This window comes from Saccopteryx leptura, chromosome 7 (genome assembly GCF_036850995.1).
Source record: "Saccopteryx leptura isolate mSacLep1 chromosome 7, mSacLep1_pri_phased_curated, whole genome shotgun sequence".
In the NCBI taxonomy this organism is placed as follows: domain Eukaryota; kingdom Metazoa; phylum Chordata; class Mammalia; order Chiroptera; family Emballonuridae; genus Saccopteryx; species Saccopteryx leptura.
In genome coordinates, this window is record NC_089509.1 from 95,506,280 (window position 1) to 95,525,583 (window position 19,304).

General features: G+C 37.3%; 2 protein-coding genes and 1 non-coding gene across 4 annotated transcripts in view; all 3 read right to left on the minus strand.

Annotated features, from left to right (window-relative positions):
- ACADL (acyl-CoA dehydrogenase long chain) overlaps positions 1-19,304 on the minus strand; it is a 711,748-nt gene that overhangs the window by 574,044 nt on the left and 118,400 nt on the right. The gene's annotated exons all lie outside the window — the stretch shown is intronic.
- The window catches only part of KANSL1L (KAT8 regulatory NSL complex subunit 1 like), a 119,045-nt gene that overhangs the window by 30,435 nt on the left and 69,306 nt on the right, over positions 1-19,304 (minus strand). The window lies entirely within an intron of this gene.
- Positions 14,553-14,654, minus strand: LOC136379206 (U6 spliceosomal RNA). The gene has a single exon (XR_010746701.1). It is a non-coding gene; the product is annotated as a U6 spliceosomal RNA (small nuclear RNA).

Below are 19,304 nucleotides of genomic sequence, written 5' to 3' on the forward strand. Positions count from 1 at the left end.
GAAGTGAGAAAGGGGGGTGGCAGACAGACATACTCCCGAATGAACCCAACCAGGATCCACCCGGCATGCCCACCAGGGGGTGATGCTTGGCCCATCTGTGGCATTGCTCCATTACAACTGGAGCCATTCTAGAGCCCGAGGTGGAGGCCATGGAGCCATCCTCAGTGCCCGGGTCAACCATGCTCCAGTGGAGCCTTGGGTGCGGGATGGGAAGAGAGAGACAGAGAGAAAGGAGAAGGGGAAGGGTGGAGAGGCAGATGGGTGCTTCTCCTGTGTGCCCTGACCAGGAATCAAACCCAGGACTTCCACACGCCGGGTGATGCTCTATCACTGAGCCAACCAGCCAGGGCCAGTACTTCATTCTTTTATGGCTGAATAATATTCCATTGTATGTATATACCACAGTTTATCAGTTCATTCACTGATGGATATTTGGGCTGTTTCTACCTGTTGGCTATTGGGGAAAGTGCTATTATGAACATATGAGTATATATATTTGGCTTAATGTGTGTTTTTAATTTTGGAGGGATATAAGGCATACCTGGGAAATACTGTGGTTCAGTTCCAGACCACTGCAATAAAGCAAATATCACAATAGTGATTATATCCCAGTGCATATAAAAGTTATATTTACACTATCCTGTAGTTTATTAAGTGTGCAATAGCACTGTATCTAAAATAAACAATTTATATACCTTGGTTAAAAAATACTATATATTATCTGACCAGATGGTGGCGCAGTGGATAGAGCATCAGACTGGGATGCGGATGACTCAGGTTCAAAACCCCGAGATCGCAGGCTTGAGCATGAGATCATACACATGACCCCATGGTCACTGGCTTGAGCAAGGGGTCACTCATTCTGCTGTAGCTCCCTGGGTCAAGGCACATATGAGAAAGCAATCAATGAACAATTAAGGAACTGAAACAAAGAATTGATGCTTCTCATCTCTTTCCCTTCCTCTCTATCTGTCCCTCTCTCTGTCTCTGTTACACACACACACACACATACACACACACAAAAACTATTTTGCTAAAGATGCTAACCATCATCTGAAACTTCAACAAGTCATAATTTCTTTTCTGTGGAGAATCTTCAAGTTGTAAAACATTCAACATCTGTTAAGTGCAATAAAGTGAAGCACAACAAGAAAAGGTGTGCCAGCAAATGAAATTCATTCCTATTGCATGTTTCTGTCAACACTTGTGATATAAAAATTTCATTACTGAATATATTATTGTAATTACATGGATTATTCAAACCTGGTTGTTTACAGTTTGAAACTATCATTAATAATGCTTCCCTGAACAGTAATATACGTGTCCTGCTGATGCAAAAAATCACACTTGTTCTAGGATATCATTCTAGAAGCATGATCTTAAGTTACAAGTATTTTTATCTTTTCCTTTACTAGAAAATGTCAAACTATTTGCTAACATGCTTGTACCAATTGTTCTCGCACTAGCAATGTGTTAGTTACCATTGCTCCCCATCCACACCAATACTTGATATTATACTGTTCACAAAAATTAGGGGATATTTCAAAATGAATGTGAAGCTATAAAATATTCCTTAATTTTTGTGAACAGTATATTTTTAATACTTTCCCAATCTAGTGGGCATAAGTTGGTATCTTGTTCTTTTAATCTGAATTTTTTCAAATTACCAATGAGGTGACTGCTTTTTGATATTTTTGGATGGACAGAATATCTTATGAAAGTGGCATATTCAAGTATTTTGCTTGTCTTTAATTGATTGACATTTTTCTGTTTTAGTAATTCTTCATATTCTGACTATGAGATCAGTGGTGGTTACTAGTGGCAAATATCTCCCACACAGCATCTTGTGTTTCACTGTCTTGAACAGAAATTCTTCATTTTAAAGTAGTTAATTTCACAACTTTATAGTTTATTAGAATATTTCCCTACTTTGAGATTATTATATATTCTGTAATATCTTCTAAAGTGCCTTTTAATGTTTCCTTTCATATTTAATTCTATACTCTACCTCTAGGTGATTATTGTATAGCCTAAGGCCCTGGTCGGCAAACCACGGCTCGCGAGCCACATGCGGCTCTTTGGCCTCTTGAGTGTGGCTCTTCCACAAAATACCACGTGTGGGCACTACCTTGATAAGGAATGTACCTACCTATATAGTTTAAGTTTAAAAAATTTGGCTCTCAAAAGAAATTTCAATTGTTGTACTGTTGATATTTGGCTCCATTGACTAATGAGTTTGCTGACCACTGGCCTAAGGGATAGAAATTCAATTGTATTTTCCCCATATAAATAACCAATTTTCCCGTCACCACTAACTTAAAATATTAACGTTCTCTACTTCCACCTGTCTTAAATCAAGTGTCCATATACACTGAGTCTGTCTCTGAGCTCTCTAAGGTTTCATTGTTTATTTCTCTACCCCTGCACCAATACCACACTGTCTTAACTTCTACAGCTTTGAAATTTGGTAGAACAAGTCCTCTCAATGTATTCTTTCCTATTGTCATACTTATTCTTAATCTTTTATACTGCCATATAATTTTTAAAATAAATTTGTCACATTCCAAAACAAGCAAAAAATCCCACCATACTAATGCATAAAACAAACTACCTTTTGAGATTTTATTAGGCACTGTATTAAAACTGAGTCAATATAAAAAGTTCTTACTTCTTGAAATACTGTAGTATTCCTATTTATGAATATATATAAACATTTACCTACATGTTCTTTAAACCTCTTAAAGTTTAATAAATTTTTGTGTAATCCATTTGTACATCTGTAGCTAAATATATTACAAAGTACTTTATAAATTTTGATACTAATTTAAATGGTATATTTAAAATGTAATTTTGCTTTTTCTGGAAAGTAATTTTATAAACTAATAGTAAATTCAAATAATTCATCTGTTTATTCTTTTAGATTCTCCACAAAAGCAATCTACAAATGACTGTTTTGATCCTTCCATTCTAAATTATATATCTTTTATTATTTGACCATGCCAGATGATCCTTGCAGTAAAATGTGGAATACAAATGAGAGCACTGAGCATCCTGTGTCGTTCCCTTTCTAAAGGAAAAGGCTTTATGTCCACCATTAAGTGTAATGTTTAATATTCACTTTTGTAGATACCCTTTAAAAAATTAAATTTTCTTTCAATGCAGCAAAAGCAGTTCTAAGAGGGAAGTTCATAGCTATACAATCCTACCTCAGGAAACAAGAAAAATTTGAAATAACCTCACACTATACCTAAAGGAACTAGAAAAAGAAAAACCAACAAAACCCAAAATACAAAAAGAAGTAAATAATTAAGATCAGAGTGGAAATACAACAAGTTAAAAAACAATTGAAAAGACCAGTGAAACTAAAAGCTGATTCTCTGAAACAATAAAACAAAATTAATAAACCATTATCCAAACTCGTCAAGAAAAGGGAAGCCAAAATAAAGAGATGTTAAAGCTGACACCACAGAACTACACATGTAATCATTAATACCACAATTATAATGCCAAAAAATTCAACAATCTAGAAGAAATAAATTTCTAGATGTATATAACTTCTTCTATGACTGAATCAGAAATAAATAGAAAAATCTAAATAAACTGATTATTACCAATAAAATTGAAGCAATAAAAAAACTCCCCAAAAATAAAAATCCAGGGCCAGATAGCTTCACAGTTGAATTCTACCAAATATTTAAAGAATACCTATCCTTCTTAAAATATTTCAAATATTAAAGACAAAAGAATGCTTTCAAACTCATTTCATGAAGCCAGCATTAATTTGATATGAAAAGCAGACAAAGACATTACAAAAAAAATTATAGGCCAATATTCTTGATGAACATATATGCAAAAATTCTCAACAAAATATTAGCAACCTGTATTCAACATAGTATTGGAGTCCTCGCTATAATCCTCAGAAAAGAAAAAGAAATAAAAGGCATCTAATCAGAAAAGAAGAAGTAAAACTCATTATTTGCAGATAACACAACACTATATATAAAAAAAGCCCTCAAGAGTCCACCAAAAAGCTATCAGAGATAATAAATTCAGTAAAGCTGCAGGATATAAAATCTATACAGAAATCTATTGCATATCTACAACTAATAATGAATAATCAGAAGGAGAAATTTAAAAACAATTCCATTTGCAATGCATCAAAAAGTATAAAATACTTAGGAATAAATTTAAACAAAGAGGTGAAAGTCCTGTACTTGAAAAACAGTGAGACATTAAGGAAAGAAACTGAAGAAATATAAATAAATGCAAGAACACACCATGCTAATGGACTGAAAGGATTGTTAAAATGTCAGTACTGTCTAAAGCAAAATACAGATTCAATACAACCCCTATTAAAATACCAGTAGCATTATTCTTAGAACTGGAACAACCAATCCTAAAATTTATATGGAACCACAGAAGACCCCAAATAGCCAGAGAAAGCTTAGGAAAGAACAAAGTGGAAGGTATGCTCTTCAATTGCAAACTATACTACAAATCTACAATAATCAAAACAGTATTGTACTGGCATGAAAACTGATATATAGCTCAATAGAATTGAGGAGTGAAGAAATAAACCCTCATTTATACGATCAATTAATCTACAACAAAGGCGGCAAGGTTATACAATGGGGTAAAGGTAGTCTGTTCAATAAGTGGTGCTGAGAAAACTGGACAGACACATGCAAAAAGGTTAAATTGAACCCATTTCTTATACCAAATACAAAAAAAACCCCTCAAAATGAATTAAAGACTTAGATGTAAGACCTGAAACCATAAGCTCATAGAAGAAAACAGGCAGTAAACTCCTTGATGTTTCTCTTAGTAATATCTTTTGGACATGTCTCTTCAGGCTTGGAAAACAAAAGAAAAACAAGTGGGACTACATCAAACTAAAAAGCTTTTGCACAACAAAGGAAACCATCAATAAATCAAAAAGATAACCTACTAATGGGAGAAGACATTCACAATTGATAGATGTAAAAAGAGGTTAATATCCAAAATATATAAGGAACTCAACATCAAAAAACCCTACAAACAATCCAAATAAAAAATGGACCTGAATAAATATTTCTTCAAAGAGGACATAAGATGGCCAACATTACTAATCATCAGGGAAATACAAATCTAAATCACGTTGAGCTATCACCGCACACCTGTCAGAATGGCTATCATCAAAAAATCAACAAGTGTCGGTGATGTGGGGAAAGGGAACTCTCATATACTATTGATGGGACTGCATGTAAATTGGTGCAGCCACTATGAAAAACAGTATGGACGTTTCTCCAAAAATTAAAAACAGAGTTGCCATACAACCCAGCAATTTAACTTCTGGGTATTTTTCCAAGAAAATAAAAAGACTAATTCAAAAAGATAATTAACCCCTATGTTCACTGCATGATTACTTAACAATAGCCAAGACATGGAAGCAAGCTAAGTGTCCATCAATAGATGACTGGATAAAGGTGATGTGATACATATGTACAATGGAATTTTACTCAGCTATGAAAAAGAATGAGATCTTAACATTTGTGACAACATGGATTGACCTAGAGGGTATTATGCTAAGTGAATAAGTCAAAGAAAGATACCACATTATTTCACTTATATGTGAAATCTAAAGACAAAACAAATGAATAAACAAAACAGAAGCAGACTCACAGAATAAACAAGCTGATGGTTGCCAAAAGCAAGGACAAATGAGGGGAGGGGAAACAAACATGTTTTCTTAAATCAAAGTTCATCCATGTATTTATTGTGTAAAGGTTTAGGAGGTGCCTAAAATATTACTATTTTAATTCACTAGTTGAATGGTTTTCCCCCAGCAAGCTAGCCAGGGGTCCCCAAACTATGGCCCCCTGGGGCCATTTACCCGGACCCCGCCGCACTTCCAGAAGGGGCACCTCTTTCATTAGTGGTCAGTGAGAGGAGCATAGTTCCCATTGAAATACTGGTCAGTTTGTTAATTTAAATTTACTTGTTATTTATTTTAAATATTGTATTTGTTCCATTTTGTTTTTTTTACTTTAAAATAAGATATGTGCAGTGTGCATAGGGATTTGTTCATAGTTTTTTTTATAGTCCGGCCCTCCAACAGTCTGAGGAACAGTAAACTGGTCCCCTGTGTAAAAAGTTTGGGGACCCCTGAGCTAGACACTCACTTGGGGGTCATACATATTCCTTGAAGGAAGGGGCTGACTTCCTCATCCCTGAGTCCCCCGGACCCAGCAGAGTAGAGGGGCTCCAGACATATAAGGATGAACAAACAAGCAAATGCACAGTACACTCACTGCCGGAGTTAGGGGAAAGGTTAGCTTCAATTTCAGAACTTTTATCATGAAGAGACAGGTAATATTATCAAATCTTGTTTTCTGTACTATTTAGAGATAATCACATGATTTCTTACCTAAGTATTCACTTTTCCCTGAGTAGTAAACTCGTTTATTTTCCAATGTTAAACCAACCATGCATTCCTGGTATGAAACCAACATTGCCAAATTTCATGTTATTTTTATATATTGCTGGGTTTACTTATAACCATTTTGTTTAGAATTTCTGCATCTATGTTATGAATGGAAATCAACCTAAAATTTTCCTTTTCAAAACTGCCCTTGTTTATATAAAGAGTATGCTAGAATCTAATTTCTTTTAAATTTGTATAAGGTGGAATTACATTTTCCTTGAGATTATTCAGTAGCATGCTGCTCAATTCAGTGAAGTAAACTGAGTTTTTCTTGTGAGAAGAACTTTAATTATAAATTCAATTTTTAAATGGTTATAAACTATTCAGATTCTCTATTTCTTTTTGATTAACTTTGATATGCTACATATTTTTAAAGACTTTGTCCATTTTATGTAAATTTTCAAATAATTGCCTATTTTCCTTTGTTACTTTTAGAAAGATGTGTATTGTTAGCAGGACATACTGCCATTCTGTATAATTTAGGGTTCTAACCTGAAGGAAGTTGATATTGCATAGGCAAGTGGCTGCGAGGTAACGACCCAGTCCGAACCACAGTGACTGAGCTGTGAATGACGGGCTCTGAGGTACCGCGGGAATGGCCTTGATATAACTGACAGCCCAGCAGCACCGCGGCAGCTGAATTACAGCAGAACACTTCAAAGTCAAATCAGTCTTTCCTTCAAACAGTAGAATACTGCTAAAGCACGTATATGGTTTTCTTCTGAAGATACTGTTGTTACTGAGATTCTAGGTATCTATTATTTATTAGATAATTTAAATATTTTGACCTTTGTCAGGAATCAACTGTGGTCATGAAAAGAACAATGTATTTTTAACTTCAGAGAAATCTGCAGGAGGACTAGTTACATGTCCATATGCTTCATATGCATGGCCCTTCTGGATAACTAATCAAGCAGCCTAGGAATAACAAGAATGTACACTGGGAGCCAAAAAATAACAACTCCCTACTCTCAATAAAATAATGAATATTTCCTCTGTCTTTAATGTGTATTTTACTGATTTTAGAGAGGGGGGAAGGGAAGGAAATAGAGACAGGAACACTGACCTGTTCCTGTATGTGCTCTGCCCAGGGATCGAACCAGCAACCTCTGTGCTTCAGGACAATGATTTTACCAACTGAGCTGTCTGGCCAGGGCAAGGGTTTTAAATAATTTAAAAAAATAGCTATCTTACACTTTAAGATTCTTTTGCCAAAAATTTTATGAAAGTAAACAAACTACTAACAATTTAACAACATTTTAACAAATATGTTTTAGAGAAATATTTTTAAACAGTATGCAAACTAGTAGTGGCTTGGTTTCCCTAAGACATATATTTTTTTAATTTTTAATTTTTTTTTCAAATACTGTTGACATTCAGTATTACTCTGTATTACTTTCATCTTGGGGAAACACTTTGTATAGGATTGTCTAACTACTATGCCGTATGTTCTTTTCATGACCGTATGGCATAGTAGTTAGACAATCCTATACAAAGTGTTTCCCCAAGATTTTTTAAAAACTAAAGATATATTATTCCTCTTTGCTAAGCAACTCCTGAACTGCATATACAACTGACCCACAGACAACAAAGCACAACACTCATTATATCTTTATAGATTACTTTCTAAGTAACACAGAAAGCTAATTAGTCATTTTAACATGTTAATGTTGATGAGACATGTTAGTACAGGAGTGGCAAATAATACAGGATGTCTATGACCAGTCTTTCCTAACTTGTGACAAACACTGATGAACCATGGGCCTCCGCCAAGCCCAGATGATCAAAATCTTTCTCAAACAGAGCTCCAGGTAGCCAAAAGCCACTATCAACCTGTTGCAGTAGGCAAGAAAGATGGGGAGTATTTGCTATTCTTTCATCATAGACTTGAAAAAATTAATACACCAAGTAAAAGAGAATGGACTATAAAAAATAATCCACACCAATTTAAAGCAATGACTTAAGGTTTGTTTACTGAGGTTCTGAAAGGTGTGTTTCGCTCATCCCCTTCACAGTGGAGTTTACAGAATTATGGATCAGATGACACAGGGAGTCAGATTTGGCTCATGTTCTACTGCTACATAATTCCTAATGTAAATATTAATTACCATTAAAACTTGATTTGGCCATTTTACAAAGTGGACTCAGCAATATCATAATCTGCTATGTTTCCTATCCTCTTTAAAATTTTTCTTTAATTAAGTCCGTTAAGAAGATCAGTCATTTCTTCTTTGAAATGTTTTTATATCTGTCCATTTTATTCACTCTTTATAACCTTACATCTGGACTACTGTAATGTCCTCCTAACTGATCTCTGCTTTTCCGGCCTCTTCCCAGCAAGTTGTCCTGTTACAAGGAACCAAGTCAGTCTTTTAAATACATTGGTCAGTTGATCATATAACTCCCCCAACACCACAACCATCACTGATTTGAATCATTGAATTATTATCACCATTGTTGCCATTCACATTTGATGACTGTATTTTATATGCCAGGCATTGGACTAGGTACATTTCAAATGTGTTATCTTATTTAATATCAACACAACTCTATAAAGTAGACCTATTTTTTTCTCTTCTTTATTGCTTAATTCAGCTGATGTCTTAATTTGGGGTTACCTAAACCTCAACCCTGAGCCAGGGAAAGACTGCATAATGCTGATAAATTGCTCCCATCCCTATCTGTATGTATGCCCTTTTGCTGCGACCACCTTCTATGGGTGGTGTCTATTTCTTCATCCCCTGGAGTCAAGGCTAGTCATGACTTGCTTTGACTTACAGAATGCTGTAGAAATTATGTTATTGACATCCAGGGCCCAGGCCTCAGGAGACTTACAGTTTCCTCCTTGCCACTTTGAGGTGCTGGCCTGAAGTGCCATTCTAGCTAGCTATTGCAGGATGAAAGGCCACAAGGGAGAGAACCACGTCTCCTCAGGCAACAGCCAGCACTCCCTACTGGAAGAGGCGGTGAGGCTAACTACTTCCAGCCCCAGCTGACTGTAGCCACATGAAAGTAACCCTACTTTACGATGAGGAAAATAAGGCAGTAAAGTAATTTTTACAATACTATATTAAGAAGTAGAATTAACATATCTATCCAAACAATGTATTTTCTAGAATTCATGCATAAAACCACTAAAACCTGCTGCCTCCCCATAGGAAATATTTTTTAGGCTCTTTAGGATTTGGTACCTTCTGGATTTACCTACAATTACATAAAGGATATTTTCTTAAAGATAAAATATTATAAATGCTGCAAATTAAATTCAAGAAGGAGCTGAAGAAGCATATTATAACTAAATAATTTTTTTCTTTAATTCTTAAAAAAAAATTATTTATTGATTGATTTTTGAGAGAGAAGGGAGAGGGACAGGGAGAGATGGAAGGAGGGAGGGAGAGAGAGAGACATCGATTTGTTGTTCCATTTATTTATGTATTGATTGAATCTTGTATGTGCCCTGACTTGGGATCGAACCTGCATCCTTGGTGTTTTGGGACGATGGTCTAATCAGCTGAGCCACCTGGCCAGGGCTTTCTTTAACTCGTCATTGCAAATGAAACAGCATGTTAAAGAAAGCTGTTACATTTACATTGTAAGACTTTTATACTAGAGTGTTATTCTGGGGAACATACTCATGTCTTAAATGTGCCTACCAATACATTTTCCTGAATCTAAAGATTTTTCTATACTGGACATACATCAAACAATATTATACCAAGCTCAGTGGTAGAGCATTGGCCTGGTGTGCGGGAGTCCCGGGTTCGATTCCCCGCCAGGGCATACAGGAGAAGCACCCATCTGCTTCTCCACCCTTCCCCCTCTCCTTCCTCTCTATCTCTCTTCCCCTCCCGCAGCCAAGGCTCCATTGGAACAAAGTTTGCCCGGGCGCTGAGGATGGCTCTGTGGCCTCCTCCTCAGGCGCTAGAATGGCAGAGTGATGCCCCGGATGGGCAGAGCATTGCCCCCTGGTGGGCAGGCCGGGTGGATCCCGGTTGGGCGCATGCGGGTGTCTAACTGCCTCCCCGTTTCCAGCTTTGGAAAAATACAAAAAAAAAAAAAAAGGCACAGTTCTCTAAGAATAAACTGAAGTGTCCCAGTAATGAACAGGCTTAGACAGCAAAAGATGTGATTTATTTAGAGGATTAAGAAAGACAAAAAGATGAAAACAGCTTTAGAAACTACATGGAGTTTTAACAATTGTTGCTACGGACTGAGATTTCATAAACAGTGTGAAACAGTTCACAAAAGATTCAGATCAGATGTTTTACTCAAGTTCATAAAAGAAGTTTACTTAACATTAGCACTTAAACTACAAACTTGTACTTATATTTATTTAAATAGTGCTAAATTTGTATCTTTTCATTCTACTTTGTGCTTTAGTTTTCTATTAAATGGGTTATGAATATTAAATTAGAAATATATAAAGTACTTGTAAGTTAAAACAGTGCCTGGCATATAATTGCTTAATAAATATTAGTTATTATTATTTGATGTTCTCACTGGAGATTACTATTGTAAAAAGGGCAAAGTCAAGTGGAAATGCATATGCATACTAATTTATGCTTTTTATTAATTTTGACCAACAAAGGGATCATAACCTCTGCAAATAATGATTCTAAATAATTATTCCGATCCTTAGGCCTCCATTTCTTTCATCTTTTTGATCTGCGAGAATAAGTAAAGTAATAGTTGCCTATGAAATGTGGGAGATAAAAAGGGTACATAATAAATGCATACATCTGCCTAAGGAGATTTCTAGGCAGACTGTTCAGCATGCCAACTGGTTTCATTTAATTGCTTATGATAAGGTGTGAATGGAGTAGGATGAGCTTAACAGGGAGCTATAGTGTTTTCAAGCAGAATTTAGAGGAAATAAGAGCCAAGACTTGCTGAGTTAAAAAATAAGACTGTTTCTTATTTCCAGCCACTCCAGAAAGCAAAAGGTTCATGCAGTAAGAAATGACATCAATTCAAAGATCAAATCCGGGGACTGTCAGTAAAACTGTTGCCTTGATCTCAAGCATGAGACTATAAGACCTTTTGTTAAGACCTTAGAAAGGTTTGAGGCATGTTCATAGGCCTTGCATCTAGTCTAGAGGACTTCTAACAATCTTAAAGGTGTACCTCAATAGTCTCTTCTAGATCGAAAGTGCTTCTAAGTATCTTAAGGGTAGTAAGCAGCCTCACACAAAGTCCAAAATTGAGAAGAAATTTGTAGATATGACCTTTGCCCAATGGAGTTCATTTAACTGTGATACATAACAAGCCCACAAAGTTTTGAAGACTTGAACTTAGATGAAGAAAGAAGTAGTTTAAAATGAAAAGGCCTCTAGGCCTTTCCCTTCTACAGATAGAAAGCATAGTGAGAAAACTAGAATATATGCAACAGGGCTTTTTTTTTTGAAGGAAAAGAGAAGGCAATCAGAGAATGCAGAGAAGACATCAGAGGGCAGAGCTAACAAAAAACCACTTCCATCAATGAACCTGCAACATGCTCCTAATTGTGTATTTTAAGAACCACTAAACCCCTCCCATTTCCCCCTGTCTGCGCAATGTCTATTCTGGTTATCCCTGTCTCATTACTGTATGCTGGGCATGTGTAAAGCAAACAACTAAGAACATCAGCTCACACTTCTTCCAGTCCAGAGGAACCATATTTGAGGTGATACACCCAAGGACCACACCTGAGGAGTCACACAAAGAAGTCTCAGTTCAGGTACCACACATGATGTAAGATGATGAAATTCAGGACTTGAAGCCTGAGCCTACTGAGGTGATGGGATGGGACAATTAGATGTGTTTGGGAGAAGGGGCTAATATGTACTTCCCTCCCAGCTGCCGATTAAAATACTCTTTTTGCAGGCAGTTAAATCCACAGATGCAATGCAGTTTAAATCTATGTTGTTCAAGGGTCAACTGTATTTTCGATCCTCAGTTCAAAATCTGCAGAGGGCCAACTTAAGTTAATCATGGATTTTCAACAGTGCGGGCATGCTTTTTCTTGAAGGGTGGTACATGTTAGTAGCTGAGTAGGTGCCTATTTCCTGACTGTAAAATTCTGCGGTTCCAACAACTCTCTTTTGTCCAGTCTAAGCTGGTAGTTTTTCTGTTGTTATAATATTTTAAAAACCTGTGGGTCTCCCCTGAGTGTTAAGATGAACCATGTCATTAGACAAGTGGGTTCTCCCAGATATTTCCTGGATAACCTCACCTCTATTTCTGGCTGCTGCTAAGATGGCTGATTGGATCCCTGACTCACAAACCTAATCTCTTCAACAAATGTTCCTCCGGCCACATCACACCGTTGACTTCTCTCCTGAGCATGCTATACCATTTTTTTGCAAGAGGCTGAAGTTTTTCCAAATTACCAAGTTTTGGTTCCTTTTGGCTCAACAATTCCTTCCTCAATCTACCATTTTCACTCATATTTTACTATAAACAAAAAGAAATCAGTGCGATTCCACACTTCATTTGATAATTTTCCCATCTAACTACCCAAGAGTTCAATGCTTACCAGTTTCTAATAACATATCCTTCAGAAATCTTACCAGAAGCACTTTTATTTATTTATTTTTTTTAGCGAGAGACAAAGACATAGGGACAGATAGGGAACAGACAGACAGGAAGGCAGAGAGATGAGAAGCATCAATTCTTTGCTGCGGCACCTTAGTTGATCATTGGTTGCCTTCTCATATGTGCCTTGACTGGGGGGTCACCAGCTGAGCCAGAAACCTCTAGCTCAAGCCAGCGACCTTGGGTTTCAAGCCAGTGACCTTTAGGCTCAAACCAGCAACCTCATGCTCGAGGTGGTGAGCCCGTGTTCAAGCCAAATGAGCCTGTGCTCAAGCTGGTGACATGGAGTTTCGAACCTGGGTCCTTTGCATCCCAGGCCAGTGCTCCATCCATGAGCCACTGCCTGGTCAGGCCAGAAGCACTTTTAACATTCATATTTCTAGTAACATTCCATTCATGACAACATATATATTCTCAAGGAAAACAGCACCTGTCTTCCATTCTCCTCACTTCTTTCTGAGCTCTCATCAGAGCCTAGGCTTTCTTATCATGCATCTCAAAGTTCTTCCACCCTCCACCCATTACCCAATTCTAATGCTGCTTCCAAAAATTTTAGGTGTTTGTTAAAGAGCAACCTACTTCCTGGCATCAAGCTCTGTCTTAGTTTCCTGGAGCTGACATAACAAGTTATCACAAATTCAGTGGCTTAAAACCATAGAAATTTACTTTCTAAAAGTTCTAGAGGCTAGAAGTCCAAAAGTGGAATGTGGGCAGTACCACACTCCTCTGAGTATCGGGGGAAGAACTGCCCGTCTCAGCTCTGGGGCTCCGGGCATTCCCTGCCCATAGTGTAACTCCAGTCTCTGCCTCCATCCTCACATGGCTTTCCCATCTGCCTCTGGGCCTCAATCTCTCTTCGTTCTCTAATAAGGACACAAATCACAGGATTTAGGGTGCATCCTAAATCCAAAATGATTTTATATCAAGCTCATTAACTTAATTGCCAAATAAGATCACTGTATTACTTTTCTAAGTCTGCCATAACAAGCACCACAACTGAATGGTTCAAACAACAGAGATTTACTGTTTCGTGGTTTGCAGGCCAGAAGGCAGGTGACGGAGTCAGCAGGACTGGGTTTTTGAGGACAGTGAAGAAGAAGCTGTTCCATGCCTCTCCCCTAGCTTCTGGTTTCTGTTGCCAATCTGGTGCTCCTTGGTCTGCAGAAGAATAACTCTGCTGTCAGTCTTCCTCTTCAAACAGCAGTCACCCTGTGTGCCTGCATCTGTGTCCAAAGTTTCCTTTCGAGAAGGACACCAGTCAAATTGAATTGGGGGCCACTCTAATCCCCTCATCTTAACTATGTCTGCAACAGCCCTATTTTTCAATAAGCTCACCTTCTGAGGCACTGGGGGTTAGGACTTCAACATATGAGTTCTTGGTGACACAATTCTACCCAGAACAGTATTCCATTCCACTATCTTTCTGTTTGCATGTTTTGTTCTGTTTTTTAATTTAAATTCTATTTCTAAGTTACAGTTTACCCCGTACTTCCAGTACCCAGCTGGAACCGTACATAAAGATATGTAATGCTTCATGAATTTGCATGTCATCCTTGTGCAGGGACCATGCTAATCTCTGTATCGTTACAATTTCAGTATTTGTACTGCCTAAGCAAACATGCTTTCATGCTTTCTGATGGAAGTCAGCTGTAATTCTTATCCTTGTCCTTCAATAGCTAAGTTATGTTCCTCTCTGCTTTTTTTCAAGGTTTTCTCATCTTTGGTGTTCTGCAATTTAAATATGTTATGTGGAGGTGTTTATTTTTTGGTGTTTATCCTGCTTGATGTTCTCCTGAGTTCCCTGGGTATCCGGTTTGGTGCTTGTCGTTAACTTTGGGCAATTCTCAGGTGCTATTACTTCAAATAGTTTTTCTGCTCCAGTCTCTCTTTTACTCCTCCTGGAATTTCAATTACACACCTTGGATTTGCTGTTCTGGTTTTTTCCCATTCCTTTTTCTCTTTGCATTTGTTTGTAAAGCTTCTATTAACCTACCTGAGCTTGCTGATTCTTTCCTCTGTCATGCCCAGTCTACTGATAAGCCCACAGAAGGAATGCTTTATTTAGGTTACACTGTTTTGCCTGGCCTATAGTGGCAGAGTGGATAAAGCATCAATCTAGGTTACACAGTTTTTGATTTCCAGTATTTACTTCTGATTCTTACAAGTCTCCATCTCTTGCTTACATTATCATCTGTCCTTGCATATTGTACTTTATCCACTAAAGACGTTAACATATTGATCATAGTTACTTAAGAAAATTCCAACATCTTCGTCATATTTGAGCATGGTTCTGATGATTTCTTTGTCTCTTTGGAGTGTGATTTTCCTAGCTTGCCTTGTAACTTTCTTTTGAAAGCTAGACATTATAGATCAGGTAACAGGTCTGATATAGACAGGCCCCAAAATGTTATGTTAATCTGGCTAACAGACTGTTTTTAATGTCTGCTATCATTGTAGGTGTCAGAGACTGGCAATTTCTCTAGTGACCCCTGCTGACTTGAGTTCCTTAAGTGCTGCTCCTCAGAAACAGTCTATGCCTTACAGCTGGAGCCCACAGTTAGAGCGGAGTCCTGCTGGTGTGGTGCTGAGGTGTGAGGGAGTGGGGCACAGCTATCTACCCCAGCAGCAGCATTCAGTATAATCTTATGATTAAATCTCAGTCTTTGAGTGGGTCTGTGTTGCTGCGTATGTGATCTTAACAAGTGTTTCTTATTTGCCACCCCCATTCCAGCTTAGGGGAGATAGAAAGGCCACTGGGGGCAGGAGTGGAAGAAAGGCTCTTCTCCCAGGAATAAGGCTCCAGTAAAATCTTTCCCTCAGGGGAATAAACCTTGCTGTAGACAATACTCTGGGCTTATTTCATAAAGGTTATCCTCCCCCTTCCATGCCAGAGCCACTAGGGATGATTCATGAATCTTCACTTTGAGAACGTAGTGGGTAGCCTAGAAGTCAAGTCCATGAAGGTGTGGGGGCTTCCTAAGAGTGTGGTCCCCAAGAGTTTTTCACTCTCAAGACAATCCACACTCGGCATCTTGCAATTCATCAAAATTACCAGTTACTGTCCAGTTACTGGGGTTTCTGCTCCAGGTAAACAGACTTTGCTTGGCTTGACTCTCCCGATTTGCTACTCTCCATATTTCAAAGTGGCAGTTTGCCCTGCAACCTCAGCTCTCTTATGGGCCCATAAAAGTTCTGCTAAGGTCTTTAATAGTATAATGATTGGGTTTTTTTTTTTTTTGTAATTTATACAGTTGTTGCAGTTAGAGTGAAGATCCGGCAGCTATCTCCTACATGCTACCTAATAGCAAAGACACCCACCTCTCTCCATCACACGTTTTTCTCAACCAGAACTCTAGTAGAGAGTTAAGTGCTATAGAAAATGATTTTAAAATTATTATTCTAATTCTTCCAAGAATGCTAAATTGCTAGCACCATTCTACACACACAGGGGTTAGTTTATTACATAAAATGAATAGCTTGGCCACTTTATCCCTTAATCCTTCAATGTGTATTTCCTAGAATAAAGATATTTTCTTACACAGATGCGAACAGGTATCACACTTAGGAAATTCAACATGGATTTAATATTTCTATATAATCTACCATCAATAGTCCAGCTTTGTCAATTGTCCCAATAATTTTTTACCTCCAAAAGAGTTCTAATCTGGATCATATATTCATTTGGTTATCATTTATCTTTCCAGTCTGTTTTTCATTCTATAACAGTTCCTCAGCCTTTCTTGGCTTCTATGACATTGGCACTTTTTAAAGAATATAGGCCAGTTGTCATTTTTTAATAGCATGTTTCTGATTTTGGCTTTGTTTGATGATTCCTCATGATTAAATTCAGGTTATGTGGGCCCTGGCCGGTTGGCTCAGTGGTACAGCATCAGCCTGGTATGCAGGAGTCCCAGGTTCGATTCCCAGCCAGGGCACACAGGAGAAGCACCCATCTGCTTCTCTACCCTCTCCCTCTCCTTCCTCTCTGTCTCTCTCTTCCCCTCCCGCATCTGAGGCTCCACTGGAGCAAAGTTCACCCAGGCGCTGAGGATGGCTCTGTGGCCTCTGCCTCAGGTGCTAGAATGGCTCTGGTTGCAACAGAGCAACACCCCAGATGGGCAGAGCATCACCCCCTGATGGGCATGCTGGGTGGATCCCAGTCGGGTGCATGCAGGAGTCTGTCTGACTGCCTCCCCATTTCCAACTTCAGAAAAATACAAAAAAAAAAATATTCAGGTTATGTGTTGCTGGCCAATACTACACAGCAACATGGTATCTCTAGTTCTGATCACCCGAGCAAGGTTATGGTTGGGATCTCTACAGATGTCCTGCTCCTCATCAAACTTCTCTCCCAACCCTAGATTTTTTACCTGTTTATGATGCCTGCCCAAATAATCTTTAGTATGATCATTGCAACGGTTCTTCCCATTATTTGGCATGCTACTGCTATATGTTAAAGTCTACCCAGTCTTCTCTCTCTCACTCTCTTTCATTAGTATGGACTAATGGCTTCCTATTTTTTCAGTGGTTCATTACTGTCCTTAATTATTTGGATGCTTAAATAGTCCCAGATTTGACCAATGAAAGCCTCTTCACACTAGCTCCTGGCTTCTCTTTTCTGGTAACAGTAAGATGTTCCAGGCTCATCTAGTATCTTCTTTCCCCCAGTTCCAGACAACAGTCATTTCTCCAAAGATTCCTGGTCCCTTTCAGTTGGGAATGGTTAAGTGCCAAGTGTACTCACTGCTATTAGGGTAGTTTGAGTCTGGACCTGCCATATCCAATTTGGTAGATATTATACACAGGTGGCTATTTACATCAAAATTTATAAAAATAAATGAAAAATTCAGTTCCTCGGGTGTATTAGCTACATCTCATATGCTCAGCAACATTTAATAGCCACCATATGAGATAGCAGATATTTATATTATAGAACATTTCCAGCATTACAGAAAGTTCTATCGGACATTACTGTACCTAGACTGTTTCACAAGGCAAATTTAGGCCACACACACAGACATACACACACAAGTTCTCACTCGCCATAACCTTTTAAACATCTTCCTATGCTCTACCACATTAATTTTCTCATATTAAACAATACTTTGTTGATAATATACTATTGGACAGTTATTGTTCAAGGCCCTGTAGATTTAGAAATGTACACCCCTGTCCTCTAAAAAAATTAAATGTAATAAGAAGACATCATTTCTCTGATTTTTGGCTAAGATCAAGTGTGGTAAATGTAATGAGAAGACAGAAAAATAAATGGAGTATTACTATAAAACAATTTATTATTATAATACAGGCTGTTGTTACATCAATACATACCCCATAATGGGGATGTCAAGGAAGGCTTCCTGAGAGAAATTACTTTTATTAAGTTTAAAAAGGTAAATAAATATTAACCTGGCAATTTAAGAATAATTTGGGTGGTGGGGGATTTGCCATTCTCCAGTTTTTTTATCTGTTCCAATTTTTCACTTAAAGTACTTTTTCTTGCCCATACCCTTTCAAAATTCTGTTTATCTTTCAAACTAATCTTTTGTGAAGCATTTCCTAGTACTTTTAACCACACAAAGTGCCCTTCCCAACCCCAAAATAGACTATCTTTACTGATTTCAAGCACACAAAAGACTTGGTTTATTTTTGTTGTTACCAATGTAATGGGCGAGGTCAGAGGCTTTGGAATCAGACTCATTGCTTACTAGCTATGTGACCTTGGGCAATCTACTTAACCTACCCAAACCTCAATTTCTGCATCTAAAGGTGGGATTTAAAATAACTCATAGTTACGTGTTTGAGGATTAAATAAAACAGTGTACTGAAAATGCTTAGCACTGCTAATGGAATACAATCAATTATATGATCTACTAATAACAATAATCTTACACTTGTTCCTTCCCTTTTTTGCTAAAAATTTAAATTTGTTCACATCTTTCCTGGCCAATCTTTATATTATCAAGGCATATATATATATATATATATATATATATATATATATGTAATATCTAACAAATCTCCTAAATTATCCAAGCAGATTTCTTCCAGTCCATATATTATGGTATATTTACATATAAAATATTTTAGATAGACAATTCTATTTGTAGCTTTGAAATGACAAAAACAATTTCAAAAATATTATTTATATATTGCTTATAGCAACTTTAAATAGAAGCCATTAAATATAATTTCATATATAAAATCATTAAATACAAATATTTTCCCATTTGGTAAGTTCTTAAATAAAACATAATTTAAAAATATT